Source organism: Carassius carassius, chromosome 12 (genome assembly GCF_963082965.1).
Source record: "Carassius carassius chromosome 12, fCarCar2.1, whole genome shotgun sequence".
NCBI lineage: Eukaryota > Metazoa > Chordata > Actinopteri > Cypriniformes > Cyprinidae > Carassius > Carassius carassius.
Window position 1 is genome coordinate 4166957 of NC_081766.1, and position 18096 is coordinate 4185052.

The 18096-nt window shown below is 39.4% G+C and overlaps 1 pseudogene; it reads right to left on the reverse strand.

Moving 5' to 3' along the window:
* The window catches only part of LOC132155370 (uncharacterized), a 34243-nt pseudogene extending 17201 nt beyond the window's left edge, over nucleotides 1-17042 (reverse strand).
* Nucleotides 17043-18096: the final 1054 nt, after the last annotated feature.

Sequence of the window (18096 nt, forward strand, 5' to 3'; positions counted from 1 at the left end):
AAATTTCGATTATTGTTTAAACATTTGAATTTTTTTTTTTACCTGTGTTAGAGATAAGGAGAAGAATGAAGGATCCAAGTAGATCTACTTCCATTGTAGCAAAAATCAAGACAGATGATGTGTTCTTGAAAAACGAAGTTGAATATAAGTGTGCAGTGACACACGAGTAAATGTCCCACCGCAAACTGCTCAGTTCAGTGTCCGTTTACAACAGTCAGAGGAGAAACACTTTCACTCTGACAAAGATTTCTCTCAGTTTCACTTTCGGTTTCACAAAGATTTGTGTCAGAGGAAAAGCTTCTTCTGCGGCCAGCAGTAATAAATCACGTTATCTGAATTATGAAATCATTTGTAATTAGACTTAAATTAGACTTAAACAGATCACAAGTAGCCTACATCTGTGAAACTGAAAGATAACGTCATAAATTCATCTGGTTATCGTGACTTTGCCAGCTCCTGCTTGTAGATGTTGAAACTACACAATCTGACTGAAAATATAAATCAATAAAATGAGTTGATGCCTTTCAAAGAAACAAGAGAACAAGGTAGTCGAGATGGTATGAATTCTTCAGGTATCACATAGCTCATAAGAGAACGAGTTTATTGTAAAGTATTATAAAATATAACCTGTAATTAACAAGGGGAGAGTTTTTTTTAATACTACTATAAAAGAGGTGTCAGGGAGGAGACCCAAACTTGTGACCTCTGAGAAGGACTGTACTTAGGGTTGATACAAAATCTTCAATCTCCCCAGGTTGTCCGGTCAGAACAATAATGAGGACGAATTTTACACTCTCATGCCACTCTTTAATGAAACAGTTTGACATAGACGATGTGAGTTTTGTCCATGGTTTTGTTCATGGTTTTGTTCATGGTTTCTAAATAAAACAGAAAATCAAAGTGGACTCATGAATAATAAGTATTCATCACCATTGTAACATTAAATGCAGTTGAGGTATGAAAAGAAGATTTCTAAATCGCTACAATGGATAGAATATAACAATGAACAATCTCAACAGTGCCAAACATTATACAACTAGTACATATACAAATGGCACATACAATACTATCTTGAATTGCACAGATATAATGATTAAACTGCCTAAACATTATCAAAGAAATGGGAAAGTGTGAAACTATAATGTAGCCTAAATTTGGTTTGGTTATTTAGCTCCAGGAAAACACACATCAATAGGCAATGTAAAGTGTACGGAATCGTACACATACACCATTAATCTAAGCAAGGAAAAGATAACAATATTTACATAGACTCACATTCTCATGGACGCATGAAACAGAACTGAAGAATAAAGATATTTTCTCTAGATATATCGGATCAGGAATGGAGCGAGTGTCTCCGATGAAATTTACATGCATACTGACAACAGTTCGGCGTTGCGCTAGTAGAGACTGTCTGATTGGTGGAGAAAAATAAGGGGGATTGCTGATTGGCCTAACTGTTGCTGGGCACGTGGAAAGTGGAAAGTGAAACTACAGTAAACCAGATAATAACTATAATAACACAAACATAAGATAAAGTCAGAGCCTTATTAACAGCCGCCCCCAACTTTGGGCAGCAAAGTTGAACACGAGTCAGTCAGGAATGTCTCGAGGAAGTGCAGGCAGCTTGATGAGCTTGGCGACAGGTCTGGTGTAGGATTTGTCTTTGATCTGAATCTGAGCAATACGAATCCTGCCATCCGCTCCAGGGAAAACTTCTGTGACTTTGCCAACAAGCCACAAGGCACGCGGAAGCTGCTGGTCAACAACAAGAACAATGTCATCAATACGGATGTCTTCTTGGTCTTGTTGCCATTTGGAGCGGCTCTGGAGGGATGGTAAGTAGTTCCTGATAAAATGGATCCAAAAATGATCCGCTAAGACCTGGCAGTGTCGCCATCTGCGTCGACTGAGGAGCTCTGTACCTGAGTAAACAACCTGCGGAGTAGATGGGTCCAGCCGCCCCATCAGCAGCACATTTGGAGTGATTGGATCTGGGTCTGCCACATCAGAAGAGGTGTAACCAAGCGGTTTGGAGTTGATAATACTCTCAACTTCAGTAAGGATGGTTCTGAGGACCTCTTCGGTGACCGTTTGTGATCCCAGTATGGCATGCAGCGCTGACTTGATGGTGCGGATTTCTCGCTCCCAGGAACCCCCAAAATGAGGGGCACTAGGTGGGTTGAAGCGGAAATGGATTTGCTGGCTAGCGAGTTGTGACTGCAGAGCGGGGGCAAGTGAGTTGAAGGCCTCTTGAAGTTCTGAGCTGCCACCTTTAAAGTTTGTACCTTGATCGGACAGCAATTCATGAGGCTTTCCCCGTCTAGAGATGAAACGACGTAGACTCATGAGGAACGAGTCAGTGTCCATGTTGGCCAGCAGATCTAGGTAGACTGCATGTGTGGTGAGACATTTGAATATTATGGCCCATCGCTTCTCATTGCGCCTCCCTATTTTAATGAGGAAAGGACCAAAACAGTCCATGCCAGTTGAGTAGAAAGCTGGATGGTGTAACCTTAGACTGGAAGGCGGGAGGTCGGCCATTTTGGGAATAATGGGTTGGCTACGCCACTTGCGGCACTCTGGACAGTGGTGTTGCTGCTTGCGCACAGCCTCTCTGCCTCGCAAAATCCAGAACCTTCTGCGTAGCTCAGCGAAGACTCTTTCTGGGCCTGGATGTGCAAGCTTGCTGTCGTAATCAGCAATGATCAACTTTGTGATAGGATGATGAGGGTCTAAGACAAAGGGATGCAAAGTGCCTGAGCTGAGATATTCACAGTGTCTTAGTCGGCCCCCGACACGGATTAACTGAGTCTCTGGGTCGTATTCTGGGGCCAAAGTGATAAGCCTACTGCTGGATGGAATGGGCTTTTGGGATGAGATGAGAGCAAACTCCTCTGGAAAACAGTCACTTTGCACTTGTCTGAAGAGAGAGAGTTCAGCTTGTCTGAACGACTCAGCTGTGGGTTTAGAGTCGGTGGCCGCCCCGTGACATGCTCGAGCTGTGGCTTCCAGCAGCTCTGGGAAGCTACTAAACTGGCTAGTGTCGGGTAAAGGTGGATGAGGGGAAGTAGAGATGACACCACAAAACTTGGCTTTGCGCAGCTCTGCTGAATCATCAAGGCATGTAATGTCTGGACAGGAAGACCAGGTTGACTCACTTTCATGAAGGAAGGCAGGTCCAGATCTCCAGCGGCTGTGACTCTGGATCTGTGAGAGGGTCAGTCCGCGAGTTATATCGTCAGCGGGATTCTCACTGGAGTGGACATAGCGCCATGAGCTGCTCTCAGTTAATTCCTGGATATCCGCAACTCTGGCACCGACGAACACCTTGTAACGGCAGGAAGGAGACAGCAACCAAGCCAACACGGTGGTGGAGTCGGTCCAGTAGGTGACGGAGGAGATGGAGACTGTGAGTTCTCGTTTCAGGACTGCACCAAGCTGGGCCCCGAGGTGGGCAGCGCAGAGTTCCAGCCTGGGGATGGACTGCTGGCGGACTGGAGCAACACGGGAACGGGCCGCTAGGAACGCTACCTGGACATCATCAGCGGCGCTGACAGTACGCAGGTAGGCGACCGATCCATAGGCCCTCTCTGATGCATCTGAGAAAATGTGGATGCTCTGGGAGGCCGCTGGGAGGTCGGTATCTGAGTGGACATAACAACGATTAACAGTAACGTTAGAAAGTAATGGAAGTTCACTCACCCACGCCTGCCACAGCTGGAGCAGATCCTCGGGAAGATGAGGATCGTCCCAGTCCCGTTTCTTTCCCCAGAGGCTCTGCACCAGGATTTTGGCCCGAGTGGTGTAGGGAATGAGCAGTCCTAGAGGGTCATATTGTTGAGCTAGGACTCGGTAAATGTTGCGCATTGTGGGCTCAGATTGCTTTGTGTGGCGAAGGCGATAGGTGAGAGTATCTGTTTTGCAGTGCCAGTGCAGCCCTAGGGTCCGTTCTGGGGGATCTGCACCCTCCATTGATAGCCACAGATCTCTGCTCTCGGATTTGAGTTCAGGTGGCAGATGACTGATGATGTCTGGAACGTTGGTGGCCCATTGACGCAGCTCAAAACCACCTGATTGGAGCAGAGTCTGAAGTTTGTGAATGAGCTGCTTTGCTTCTGAGATGGTTGGGAAGCTTTGAAGAAGATTGTCTACATAAAAACAGTTCTCCACTGAAAACCGAGTATCTTCATCATGGCTGCTGTGGTCAATGACGTGCTTTTGGAGGGCAAAGGTCGCGCAGCAGGGACTGCAGGTGGTGCCGAAAGGGAGCACCTGCCACTGGTAGATGTCAGGCTTGTTGCTGCGGTTCATGTCCCTCCAAAGGAAGCGGAGGAAGGGCTGATCATCAGACAGGAGGCGGACCTGATGAAACATGCCCTTAATGTCGCTGCTCACCGCAGTGGGATATTGCCTGAAACGGAGCAGGACACCAAGAATACTGGAACCTAGGGTTGGCCCTGGAAGTAGATGTTCATTCAGGCTGGTGTTTTGGAAGGTGAATGAGCAGTTGAAGACAATGCGGTCTTTTCCATTGTGATGGACCATGTGATGGGGGATATACCACGATTGCCTGCTCTGGTCTTCAGGTGATGTGAGCCTCTTGATGTAACACGAATCCACCAGTTTCTTGATTTCTTGGCTGTATGATGCAGCCTTGACTGGGTCTTTGGCGAGACGACTTTCTGTGCCTCGTAGTTGACTCAGGACAGCTTCTTTTGGGGCACTGAGAGGAGGAAGACCTTCCTTCCAGAGCAGTGGGGTGGCATATCTCTGCACGTTGTCAATGTTAACTCTGACTGTCTTCTCCTCCAACAGTTTGATGGCCGCCTTATCCTGTTTTGACCTGGTGATGAGCCTTTCGCTACGATAGGGAAGAATGTCCATCTCCAATAATCTGGACACGTGATTGAGAAGGTCATTAGAGGAAGTGGGAGTGTTAATAAGGAGACACTGGGGGGTGGACGTCTGGTGCAGCAGGACTTTGGCAGGACCTTGCAGAGTCCAGCCGAGACGAGTTTTCAATGCTGCGGGGCCCCCTGGTGGGCCTAGGTGCACAGGCTCAACTGGAGAGAGAAGATGGGGGTAGTCTGAACCAATGAGGAGAAGTGGCTGCCCTTGGCTGATTGAATGTAGCGGGAGGCCTCTGAGATGACGATACGTTTTCCGTAGGGCCTCAACAGGATGAGAATGCTTGGAAAGACCAAGCTCTACCGCAGTGAAGGCTTTGTGGATGCGAAATTGTTTCTGAGGATGGGCAGATGAGGATATGGAAAATGACACTGACTTTCCTGAAACAGTCTTCACATCTTGACGGATAGTTCTGAGCGCTAAGTCCTCACTCTGTCCCTTGAGATGTAGCTCTTGAGCGGCACTGTGAAGCAAGATGGTGCGTTCAGAGCCATCATCGAGGATGGCATAAGTCTCTAGTCTGCGTTTGCCATTGTGGAGAAGAACTTTGACCATCTTCAACAATACACAGCTACTCCTGAGGTCTGGATCGAGGTAGTAGGTAGCTGGTTGTCCAGTCGCTGCAGTTGGATGGGCTGATTTGGCTGCGGGAGTGTTGACCTCATGCAGTATATCAAGATGTGTCTGATTACACTGCTGACACTTAGCCTTGAGATAGCATTGAGAAGCAAGGTGACTTCTGCCACATCTCCAGCAGCGCTTGCCAGTTTTGATCCATGACGCTCTCTGATCAGTGGAAAACTTCTTAAACTCTGAACACTGATTGAAGTAATGTTGAATGTCGTCACAAAAGGGGCAATACTTCTTAGGTTTCTCAAGTTTAGTGCCGACGTGAGGTCGAACTTGTGACAGAGACTCAGGTGAATTAGGAGAAGGATCAGAGCCAAGCAAAACTGTGGTAGGGCGTGCACTGGACTTCTGCAACTTGGGCTTGAAGCCCTTCTGATATTCGTCTCGTGGAGACCGTGAATGGTAAGGTTGATAGTCCTCATCCTGAACACGGACCTCGTACTCAAGCCAATTAGAGAAGTGCACCAAGGTAGGTATCGGAGTGCGGATGGGGTCTATGTAACGCTTGAATTGTGCTCTGAGTTCATGCGGCAACTTGGACAGAAGTCGGGAGGTGTGTGACCCGCAATCCAGCTCAGTCTTGCCCTCCTTGCCCAGTTGATCTAACATACCGACCAGAGCTCTGACTTTGAGGCCGAAGATGCGAAAACTTCGACTATCCCCACTTCTGATTGGAGGCTCGGCCAGGACTTCATTGATGCGCTGCAGGGCTAGTTTGTGAGGTTGCCCATACATTTCAGTCAGTGAGGCCATTGTCTTCGAGTAGGGGGTTGGACTATTACAGTAGGAGTCTGCAATGAGGAGCGCATCTTCGAACTTGAGGTGATCAACTAGTATTTGGTATTTGAACCGCTCAGTTGCATCTCTAGGCAAGAGGTTGTCAAGCGCTATCTTGAGGCGGGCAAATTGTCGTGGATCATCATGTGTGAAACATGGAATGTCCGGCTTTGGACCTCTGTATGTCGCCTCCACAGAGTATGTATTGTGAGGGAGAGTATACGGCTCTACATACGCTGGAGTGGAGTGAATCCCTCCCTCATATGAAGGCAAATATGACATCGGAGGCGGCGGAGGAGGTAGTGGCACGTCATCTGGAGGTGGAGGAGGTAGAGGCTCGATCCAGGGAGGAATTGGTACAGCGTCAGGCCAGGGCGGAAGATCATCCACTACTGCTTGAAGATTGCGATTAGGAGTGGATGTTCTCTCAGGAAGTTGATAAGGCATATATGTGGTGGCGCTATCCCCAAACTGAGCAGAATGCCCTGGATCGAGGGGTTGAGGCTGAGGCGCTGATCTCAGGGAGAGAGAATTGAAGAGGATTTGCATATCTCGCCTGAGCTGGTTGTTCTCCTCTTTCATCTCCTGCAAAGCTGACATGACTGCTTCAGAGCTGAGGTTCTGAGATGCAGGTCCAACTGGATCTGGAGTGATGACTGGAGCATGAGGTTGAAAAGCTGCTCCCTCGTTGGAGTGGCCATGGAGTGTGAGAGAAGAAGGATGACGTGGCGGAATATTCACCAGAAAGTCATCGAGGTAGCGAGGCCGACGGATATCACGGCGAGGACGAGTGTGCTCCATTGTAGAGCTGAGGAAACTGAAGATCCGGCTCGAAGGACCATATAAAAGAGGTGTCAGGGAGGAGACCCAAACTTGTGACCTCTGAGAAGGACTGTACTTAGGGTTGATACAAAATCTTCAATCTCCCCAGGTTGTCCGGTCAGAACAATAATGAGGACGAATTTTACACTCTCATGCCACTCTTTAATGAAACAGTTTGACATAGACGATGTGAGTTTTGTCCATGGTTTTGTTCATGGTTTTGTTCATCTAAATAAAACAGAAAATCAAAGTGGACTCATGAATAATAAGTATTCATCACCATTGTAACATTAAATGCAGTTGAGGTATGAAAAGAAGATTTCTAAATCGCTACAATGGATAGAATATAACAATGAACAATCTCAACAGTGCCAAACATTATACAACTAGTACATATACAAATGGCACATACAATACTATCTTGAATTGCACAGATATAATGATTAAACTGCCTAAACATTATCAAAGAAATGGGAAAGTGTGAAACTATAATGTAGCCTAAATTTGGTTTGGTTATTTAGCTCCAGGAAAACACACATCAATAGGCAATGTAAAGTGTACGGAATCGTACACATACACCATTAATCTAAGCAAGGAAAAGATAACAATATTTACATAGACTCACATTCTCATGGACGCATGAAACAGAACTGAAGAATAAAGATATTTTCTCTAGATATATCGGATCAGGAATGGAGCGAGTGTCTCCGATGAAATTTACATGCATACTGACAACAGTTCGGCGTTGCGCTAGTAGAGACTGTCTGATTGGTGGAGAAAAATAAGGGGGATTGCTGATTGGCCTAACTGTTGCTGGGCACGTGGAAAGTGGAAAGTGAAACTACAGTAAACCAGATAATAACTATAATAACACAAACATAAGATAAAGTCAGAGCCTTATTAACAACTACATTTAAATTTTCTTTTCAACAAAATACTGGCCAAGAAACCCAAATAGCATAAAAACACAATGTGCATGACTACATTGCAGAATCATTCTGCAGTAACTGACTGAAGAGTGCCTTTACATTTCCAACAAGAGTCATTGAGTGCGCTGGTTAGATTCAGACTCGAAGCTCTGTTTGAGAGTCCAGTTAATCAGAGTGTTTTTAACTCCGTTCAGTCTGAGCTTCAGCGTGTTATGTGGATGGAGGAGGATGAACCCAAAAGCAGACTGAATGCTCTCACAAGATTTATTGGAGACAAAAACAGAAAACAAAACCCACGAGGGGGCAAAACAAGACAAAAGCCTCGACTAGGACTTGACTAAGACTTGACGATGACTAAACTAACAACAAAACAATTAACATTATACGCTGAACAGAACTCTAGACAAAATACTCACAGCAAGATCATTAACGATGGACAGTGACAAAGCTTGACAGTATTTGACAATGTTTGACAGAAATAGGCAATATTAAACAATGAACCGACCAAGTGACAGAGAAACACACGAGGTTATAAAGGGAGGCTACTAATGAACACAACAGGTGGAACAGGTAAATCAATGATGACAAAACTAGGGTAACAAGGGGGGCGGGGCAAGGAAACGAGACAACACAAGCACATGGCCCAAAGACAAGGCCATGTGCTTGTACACAAAACACGGGCCTGTCATGATCCTGCCACAAGACTAGAGAAAAATCAGGACATGAAGGCAGAACCATGACACAGCGGTCATGAGCAGATAAAGCTATTACTGTCCTACTGTACAGTAGCTGACAGTGGTCCATGTATCTCCTGTCATCTTCTGGGTCAGAGTCTGAAGAGAAATAAAACAAACCATCACAGACTGTCTTGTGAAACACAGTAAATATTCAGTAATGAGTTTGACATGACATGTATTATCTGACATCTGCAGGAATGGAGATGAACAGTCATTTGATCTCACCTCAACATCATCGTAGTCTGTATCTTCAGCCTGTTTGACACCTGAGAGGTCAGAATATAAGTTTACTTTCAGATTACAGCTTGTGTAGAAACATGTTCACTTGTATTTGATTTTGTCAGATTTAAGACTCAAAAAGGTGAGATGTTTTCTCACTGTATTTGTCACAAACAACAAAGATTTAGTGCAGTCAGAACACAAGCAAAGATTTTTTTTAAATCTCTTTTAAAACAAGATAATTTTGTGCATTTAGAGAAATAACAAGGAGTCTACTACAGAAAAGTACTAAAGAAATTGTTTTAGGTAGAAATACGAGATCAGTTTTTCAGTTTTAATAACACTGTTAAAAAAAACTGTCAAATTTACGGTAAAATACCGGCAGCTGTGGTTGCCAGGAATATACCGTAAAAAAAATGTGGAATCTGTAAAAGACAATACGGTATACTGGTTTTGTAACCCTAAATTTTACAGTAGAAAACTTATTTTTTTTACCAAAATCATGGTAGAAAAAAACAAATATATTTGTCAATTATACAGTAATTTTATGTAAAAAATGCAACTTTCCATAGCTTTTTACGGATATTTGCAGTAAAAAAAAGTTATAATATATACACTGTAAAAAAAAAGTTGCATCAACTTAAAAAAATAAGGCAACTTAGTGACAGTGACATTCAACCAAGTATGGAGACTTATACTGAGAATTCATGCTCTATATTTAACCCATCGTGCACACACACCCAGATCAGTGTTCATCATTTACGCTGCAGCACCCGGGGAGCAGTTGGTGGTTCAGTGGCTTGCTCAAGGGCACCTCAGTCGTGTTATTGCCAGCCCAAGTTTCAAACCCACAACCCTAGGGTTAGGAATCAAACTCTCTAACCACTAGGCCACAACTTTACTTTATTCAAGTCGTCTAAATAAATAAAAGACCATAACACGGGTCAAATAAATATTTTTATTATTGAAAGTTTGTGTCCAAAGCACAAGGACACACCAAGTCTTGTATATTAACTTCTTTACTCAATGCATTTTACACTGAACTCAACACATGGTACATAATGCATGTTACATAAATCCAGTGTTAATTATACCTTCATACGTTAGCAGTCTTGTGGCATGAAGTTACATGTATTTAACATTTTTGTTTGTTTTTAAAGGAACTATTACATGAAAATTACTATATTGCATATTTTAACATCAACCTAATCCACTGGGCAAAGTTACATCCAGTGGACGTCTTTTTATGTCTTTGCAGACGTTGAAAAGATATGTAAGATATGATAAAAGAGACAGAATGTTTTTATGACGTCTATTTTTAAAATGTTTTTTATGTCTTGTGTACATCCGATATAGACATTCACAGATCCTCCTTACAAGGTTTTCTGTGACTTTATTTCTGTCAGACATCTAGAGAAGCTCTTATTGAGAATTAACAGAGGTTTAAATGTTGATACTTGATTCACTTGAAGTCACCATTGTGGTGGAAAGTGTTTGGTTTAGTTGGGATCTTGGTCCAGTTACTTCTTGTGTTAGTTTCTCTTGCTGCTGTATCAGTGTATTTTAAAACGCTGTTTTTGTGGCAAAGAAAGACAAAATTTCAGCTCTTTGTTGATGATGAGAAAGTCATCACATATTCAGTTTTTTTTGTTTGATATTTTTAACACGCACCATGAGCAAAATCCTTATCTTGAAGATGGTCAAAAAGTTTCATGTACTCACACACAGACACACACATATCCAAAATCTTGATGTCTGTTTATGACGTCAATGAACGGTTTTCTAAAAATATTTTTTTCTGCAAGGTTTCGATCCATAAAAACAAATCCACAGTCGCAACAATACATTAACATCTGATTTTGCTATAATTTGACAATAAGAGTGTTTTATAACACACAGTTACAGCAGCAAGAGACAAGCTAACACCAACAAAGAGCTGATAACACCTAAACTCTCTTAAATTTTGTCTTTCTTTGCCACAAAAACAGCGTTTTAAAATACACTGATACAGCAGCAAGAGAAACTAACACAAGAAGTAACTGGACCAAGATCCCAACTAAACCAAACACTTTCCACCACAATGGTGACTTCAAATGAATCAAGTGAATCAACATTTAAACCTCTGTTAATTCTCAATAAGAGCTTCTCTAGATGTCTGACAGAAATAAAGTCACAGAAAACCTTGTAAGGAGGATCTGTGAACGTCTATATCGGACGTACAGAAGACATAAAAAACATTTTAAAAATAGACGTCATAAAAACATTCAGTCTCCTCAGTGGACATCTTTTCAACGTCTGCAAAGACATAAAAAGACGTCCACTGGATGTAACTTTGCCCAGTGGATTAGGTTGATGTTAAAATATGCAATATAGTAATTTTCATGTAATAGTTCCTTTAAAAACAAACAAAAATGTTAAATACATGTGACTTCATGCCACAAGACTGCTAACGTATGAAGGTATAATTAACACTGGATTTATGTAACATGCATTATGTACCATGTGTTGAGTTCAGTGTAAAATGCATTGAGTAAAGAAGTTAATATACAAGACTTGGTGTGTCCTTGTGCTTTGGACACAAACTTTCAATAATAAAAATATTTATTTGACCCGTGTTATGGTCTTTTATTTATTTAGACGACTTGAATAAAGTAAAGTTGTGGCCTAGTGGTTAGAGAGTTTGACTCCTAACCCTAGGGTTGTGGGTTTGAAACTTGGGCTGGCAATAACACGACTGAGGTGCCCTTGAGCAAGCCACTGAACCACCAACTGCTCCCCGGGTGCTGCAGCGTAAATGATGAACACTGATCTGGGTGTGTGTGCACGATGGGTTAAATATAGAGCATGAATTCTGAGTGTAAGTCTCCATACTTGGCTGAATGTCACGCCACTTTTTTTCACTTTAAAATTGTGTATGCTTATAGATAATAGGCCTTGTGTTCAGTAAACAAAATATATTTTGTTCTGATATTTTTAAGGTAAACATTACTATTTATGTTTTGACAACTTATTATTATTATTATTTTAAGTTGGGTGGACTTTAGTCCCGTTTGTTAAGTTTACTCAAAAAAGCATTTGCGATAATTTGCCTTATTTTTTTAAGTTGATGCAACTTTTTTTTATTTTTTATAGTGATGTATTATTATATCCGTAAAAAGCTATGTTGCATTTTTTACATAAAATTACTGTATAATTGACAAATATATTTGTTTTTTTCTACCATGATTTTGGTAAAAAAATACGTTGTCTAATGTAAAATTTAGGGTTACAAAACCAGTATACCGTATTGTCTTTTACAGATTCCACATTTTTTTCACGGTATATTCCTGGCAACCACAGCTGCCGGTATTTTACCGTAAATTTGACAGTTTAATCTGTATATCAGTATCAGAATTTCAAAATAAAAAATACTATCATTTTTATTGTCTTTTACTGCTGATATTTGCTTTTTTTAAATGGTATTTACTGGTGGTATTATTACGGTGGACCCTATTTTTTAACATCTTGCTTCTGTAAATATGGATGTTTTTGTTTGCTTAAAAATCTACAGATTTATACTGTGAATTCCAATGTGCACAACCCCAAAAGATGTAGTTTTACTCAAATAATACCGTAAAATCTAAGGTTTTCAGACATTTTCAACATTACAATATTTAATTGTAAAATGTATGCATATTTATTTGTTTTCACAGAAAATATTTATAATTTCAACATTTTATTACAGTAAAAAACAAAGTTTTATCCAGTCTCACAATTAACGGTTATTCAATCTATTTAATAAAGTAAAAGGAAGTTTTTGGTTTTACGCTCCAATACCGTTGGAATTTGACGGTGTTTTGCTGTATATTTTACTGACTTTTTTTACAGTGAAGATGGACATACCTTTTATATTTTTGCAGTAACAGTAAAAAACCAAACCAGCAAACACTATCACTTCCACAACAACACACACAATAATGAGCACAGTCATGGAAGATGAATCGTAAATTGTCGTCATTTGTCGTCTTTCCTTCTCTGGAAAGTAAAATATGAAGAACTGCAATAATCAGTCTATTTATATTTAACATTAGTCATAACAAATATCTTAAAAAATCATTAGAGAAAATGCTGCCTTCAGTGTGTAAATTAAAAACAGAGATTTGAATTGTGAGATAAAGACTAGTTACTGATGTTGAAGAAGATATTTACCTTCACAGAGCTGTGTGATGTTTATTCTGTCTTCTTTCCAGCTGACAGGGTTGCTATGGTTACAGATGATGGATTCATCCCTGCAGTACAGGATGAGAGTGTTGAACTGTGATGTCATTTCCTCTCGTGAGCACCTGCCATACAGAAAAGTGGAGCTGAGTGTGAAGTCATGACCTCTACATGTAAAATGGACAGTACAGGAATCACTGCTGGACAGGTTTGAGTTCACAGTGAGGACAGGAGCCTCCACAGCATCTGAAACACACATTTACTCACATGTGATCACCATCACATTCATATTCACATTCACATTCAAAATTTTTCTTTAAGCATGTTATTTATCCGCATTCTCTGTGTGAAAGGTTAAAATCGCCGGGAGAAGGAGTCCAACTTTTGTTTTTGCTTTAATTGAAGTTACAGAAATACCTGATTCATTTGAAATAAAAAAATTAAAGTCTTAATTATTTATAATCTCACAAAGAAATGAGATTCACCTATAACAGACACTCTGTATGTAACAATGTTGTTCTCTGATTCTCCAGTTGTTTTTGCTGTGTAGAGTCCACTGTCTGTCTTCTGCATGTTCTTCATTGTCAGAGAGAAGGTTTTAGCATTGAAATCCACTCTGTCCCTGTAGGAGGAGTGAAGTCTAACTTCTTTAGTTTTATTAAAATATTTAATTATATTAATGTTTTTTTCATTTTTCCATGATAAATCATCAAACTCTGGTAGTTCTTGTGTCTGTATTTCCAGTTGAACAGAATCTCTCGTCTGAACAAACACAGAGATCTCAGCACTGAACCCTGAGGAGAGAGAAACACACAGTTCAGAACATTTTACACCTCCATCTCACTCCGTCTCATTATCTCACACTCGGTGACATAAATCATAAGAATCATTATTTTAGCAATGCGTTAGGGCTTACAGTAAAATAAATGTCCTTGGTCAAAGGCAATGCATACATACATGTCACATAGTGGTTTATAATTTTTATAGTTTTGTTAAGAGTGTCAAAGTGAAGCTCTAGTACATTCATTTACAAGATTTCATCAAATGTCTGATTCCATTCTGGAGTTAAAGCTATTTTATTCAAATAGTAAACAATCTACATTTTTATTGTCCGCTGGCACCCATTCTGAAAAAAGTTCAACATGTATTTGCTGATTTCTGGCACTATATGACACTCCAGACTACATTAAGAATAAACAGCGCATGTATATACACTAATGTAAATGTACATTACGAGGGGTGAGGACCAGAAGGCCCTAGTGACATTTCGCCAACTTTACAGGAGAGCCAAAACAATTAACCATAGTTTGATCTGACTTTGTGTACTGATTTTAATAATAATTTGTACATACATGAATGACAGTAAACTTATTGAAAACTATTTTAACATTATTATTATTATTATTATTATTATTATTATTATTATTTTTAAGTCACATGCACCTTCTTGGCACCAATGTTTCATTCCATTTCATGTATAAAAACATGGGCACATCTGATGACAATATTAACAAAGCCTTACATTAATGAGTTTAAAACTAATAACAATCTATTGTGATGAAATAAAAATCACATAGTAACTGAATGTGATTATTTTTTACTAAAATAGTTAACCCAGCCAAAATGAAAATTTGAAATACATATATTTCATTTCATGCTATTAAGTATACTACAAATACATTTGAATATTTGTTTTACATATTACTAAACTGGTATACTTAAAGTCTGCGAAAAGTTTATGCATTTTATACAACTTAATGCACTTTAATTGTAAGAAAGTAGTGCTGAACTATATTTGATTGTGTTGAAAGTGGAACTATTGCAAATAGTTTAGGTACATGAACTTTAAATATCTAAATATTATTCAAAGATCATACAATCCTCATCAATAGTGACATTAAAACCCATTTTAGGCTTTTTCCAAAATGGCAAAGTCAGCCAAATGCTGAGGGGTAAATTGAGTCAACATTTTAACTTACCCCACCAGGCACTGTAGTTAAGTTAAATCTCTGAATTATAAACTGGTATTTTAATGTGATATTACTGATTTAGTTAATCATATATACATATATTGTAGTTTATTTGATAGGGACACAATGTAAAAGTGCACCAAATAAATCTCTGATAAGAACCAGAAAATGCTTTTCATAGAATTATAATCAGATATATCTTTCCACCTGTAGTCTCTAAAGGCCAACAAACTCTGTTTAGTCTGGTTTTAGGAAGGCTACAACTTTAGTGCTCAACAAATTGTTTCAGAAATGCAAACAATAAATATTCAAATGTAAACTTATCGTGGTTGGTTTTATGTTGTTAAAGTTAACTTCATGAAAATAAATATGACTGTTTGAAAAAGGAAATTATTAATTAAGTTTTTTAATTATTATTTATTTCATATAGGTTTTAAACAGATTTGGTCAGATGGTCATTTTAAACCCAGATGGTGCATCTCACCCACTGACTCAACTCGGGTCAACTTACCCCAAACCCCGGGCAAACTGAACCATGGGAACACTTTTTTAAAATAAGAAACCATATTTTTAGAACCCTTTGTCATACATTCTGATCATTTAAAATGATAATTAAATGTCTAAAACTTATAGGGGAGAGTGGGGTAAGATTAGCCTTTTCTCAGATAAAAAGAATGCGAAGTATAATGAAAGTTACTTACCGCTGCAGATTTGTATTCATGTTTGTAATGTTGAACCACCTCTAGCAGCCTACCTTCGCTCCTTCTCTCTGTAGCTATGTCTTCTTTTTTGCAAAGGCTTTTTTTTTGTCTACAAAGTGTGCCAGCAACAGCGAATTTTGTGTTATTTATATTAGATCTGATCGGGTACAATAATTTGATTCTAGACATTCTGATTTAAAACCATGGATATTTTGTTGTTATCACTTTTTAAAGACCGAGAGCAAATCATTACCGACAGAAATAGAAAAACAAACTTTCAAATTACTAATACAGAATCAGACATCCAACTGTAATGTGGATTTTAATGCATTTTAATGCAACTGGAACTGTGCTCTCCACTCCAGAGAGCAGCACACACACACACACACACACACAAACACACACATACACACAGATTGTGAAAAATGTTGCGGAGCGAGTGGTAAAACACGGAGTGGAATCAGCAGATCTTTAGCGGAGCGGGAACAGAACATTTTGAGCTGGGATTGATGAGGGATTGGTGAGGGGCAACTCAGCCGATGATGAGGGCAAAGTGTGCAGTGGCTCTAACCACCAGGCCACTCCCCGTGCACGACCCTGTCTATAGCTCTGGCAGCATTTTGTGCTTTAACTCCCAAACAGTATTTCAAGAAACTAGTCAGATAAACATTTTTGTCTTCCATTCCTAATGTAACAGAGATTATTCTTTACAATTTAAAAAATGTGGTCTCTCTAGACCATGAGACAAGGAATCAATGCATGGATATAAAATATATGTTTCTGTGATATGTGATTCATAATACATAACAAAAATAACTAATAATTATAATATTTAAAAATAAGATCCCCTTGATGAGATGTGGAACTATGGCAAACTAAATATAATAGCTTTTTACAAACATCACACATAAACCACTAGAAAATGACAAAACATAGATACTGTAGAATAGATAGAAATTGTAATTATTGTATACATTCAATAACTGAGTTTATTACCTGTGTTTGAGATAAGGAGAAGGATGAAGGACGCAAACAGGTGATGTACTGCCATAGTAGGAAACATCAAGATGGCTGATGGTGTATTTTTAAAACAGGAAGTTGAATATGTGTGCAATGACCCTCGAGGAGCCTCTTTGTAACTCTCCCACCACAAACACATCAGTTAGACTACTAATCAATTACTAAATAGGCTACTAAATATACATTTAAATTGTTTTCCCAAAAGAGAACATTCTCAAACATATAATTACGATAATTTTACTGCACTCAAACACACACACCAGTGTGTAATGACTGTTGAGAAGGATGAAACAAATGAAAACAGAAGTCAGGAAGGATCAGTAGTGTCACTCACCAACACTCTGTGGTTTGAAGTGCTGCAGACAAACACTATTTTGCAGACATCAGCAAGTAAGATATTTAGAGTGGGGAGGGATGCAATGATGTGGAAGTTTATTTTATTCATTTTTTAAAATATTAAGTTTTGTTACTGTACCAGTTTACCTTAACATGTTAAATTGGTAAAGTTGCATTCAGCTAAAGTGGGAAATCCTACATATTAAAATATAATTCTTTGCTTAATGTGATAAATTGTTTTGTTTTACAGAAAATGCCACCAACTGTCGTTTTTGTCCTTCTGTTGGAGTGTTTTAATCTTTAAGTTTGTACTTTTGATGGAGTGCTTTAATAATCCTTTACATTCATGCTTCTGTTTTTGAAGTGTTTTAAGTCCATAAACATTAAGTGTTTATGAGTTTACGCTCAACAGCACAATCCACTATGTTTATTTTTTTATTTTTTTAAGTTATTCTATTGCATTTTGAAAATTTGTACTTTTATTTTATTTAAATTTTACTAAAATATTTGTACAATGTATTGTTGTGAGAAATTGTATTATCTAAGCACAAACTAGATAAAAATGTGTTGCACTTAACCTGAAAAAACCTGAAGAACAAAAATGCAATTAATATTTTGGAATATGTGTAAAAAAAAATTCTACAACCCATTTTCCTTCGAAAAACATACAAGGGACTGAGAAAGCATAAAAAGTGTTGGTAGTATAGATTTATTTGTATTTAATAATACACTGATTACCAAAATTGTCCCACTTTTGCTGACACCACCCAAATCAGCACTGCGACTCAAAAAGGACCCCATTGGAAACCCTTCATACCGCCTGCTAGAAATTACACGGATATTTGTG